Source organism: Gossypium arboreum, unplaced genomic scaffold (assembly GCF_025698485.1).
Source record: "Gossypium arboreum isolate Shixiya-1 unplaced genomic scaffold, ASM2569848v2 Contig01116_ERROPOS33580488, whole genome shotgun sequence".
NCBI classification, from domain to species: Eukaryota; Viridiplantae; Streptophyta; class Magnoliopsida; order Malvales; family Malvaceae; genus Gossypium; species Gossypium arboreum.
The window spans coordinates 94,467-95,409 of NW_026441218.1; the positions used below are offsets into that span (position 1 = coordinate 94,467).

The following is a 943-nucleotide window of genomic DNA, read 5'->3' on the forward strand; positions in this document are numbered from 1 at the left end:
TGCTGCAAATAATTTTGAACTGAAATCTAACACGATTCAAATGATACAATAGTTTGTTCAGTTTGATGGTTTGTAGGACGAGGATCCAAACACTCATCTAGCGAATTTTCTGGAACTCTGCGACACATTTAAAAGCAAAGGTGTTTCTGATGATGTCATTCGCCTTCGGTTATTCCCCTTTTCATTAAGAAATAAGGCTAAACAGTGGTTGAACTAGTTACCATGAGGGTCAATCACTACTTGGGAACAAATGACCGAAAAATTTTTACTTAAATATTTTTTGCCGGCTAAAACAGCTAAATTGAGGAATGATATCTCTTCTTTTGTACAGATGGATCTAGAAACTCTTTATGATGCATGGGAGAGATACAAGGACCTATTGAGAAGGTGCCCTCACCATGGGTTGCCTTTATGGTTACAGGTTCAGACTTTTTTACAATGGTGTGAATGCCTCAACAAGGCAACTTATCGACGCAGCCACCGTTGGAACTTTAAACGACAAAACACCTAAAAAGGCTTATGAATTTATTAAAGACATGTCACTGAATAACTATCAGTGGCAAGTCATAAGAACAAAGCCGACAAAAGCAGCTGGTGTTTTCAACCTCGACGCGGTCACTATGCTATAAAACCAAGTAGAACTTTTAAATAAAAAGATTGATGGTTTATATGGTTCTACTCAAGTACATCCAGTGATGAGGTGAGATTCAAATGGAGGAATGCACAACCTAGATTATCCACCCTTCAACCCTGGCACCGAGGAGGAACAAGTTCACTATATGGGTAATAACTCTAGACCTCAAAATAACCCGTATAGTAACACTTATAATGCAGGTTGGAGGAACCATCCCAATTTCTCGTTGGGTGGTCAAGGAAATCAAAGGCCACAACATCCTCCGGGTTTTCAACAACCACCTTACCAGTAGGAAAAGAAACTGAACCT

The 943-nt window shown here is 39.3% G+C and overlaps 1 non-coding gene across 1 annotated transcript; it reads right to left on the minus strand.

Annotated features, from left to right (window-relative positions):
- Positions 1-298: 298 nt before the first annotated feature.
- On the minus strand, positions 299-405 carry LOC128289332 (small nucleolar RNA R71). The gene has a single exon (XR_008278941.1). It is a non-coding gene; the product is annotated as a small nucleolar RNA R71 (small nucleolar RNA).
- Between the last annotated feature and the right edge of the window lie 538 nt (positions 406-943).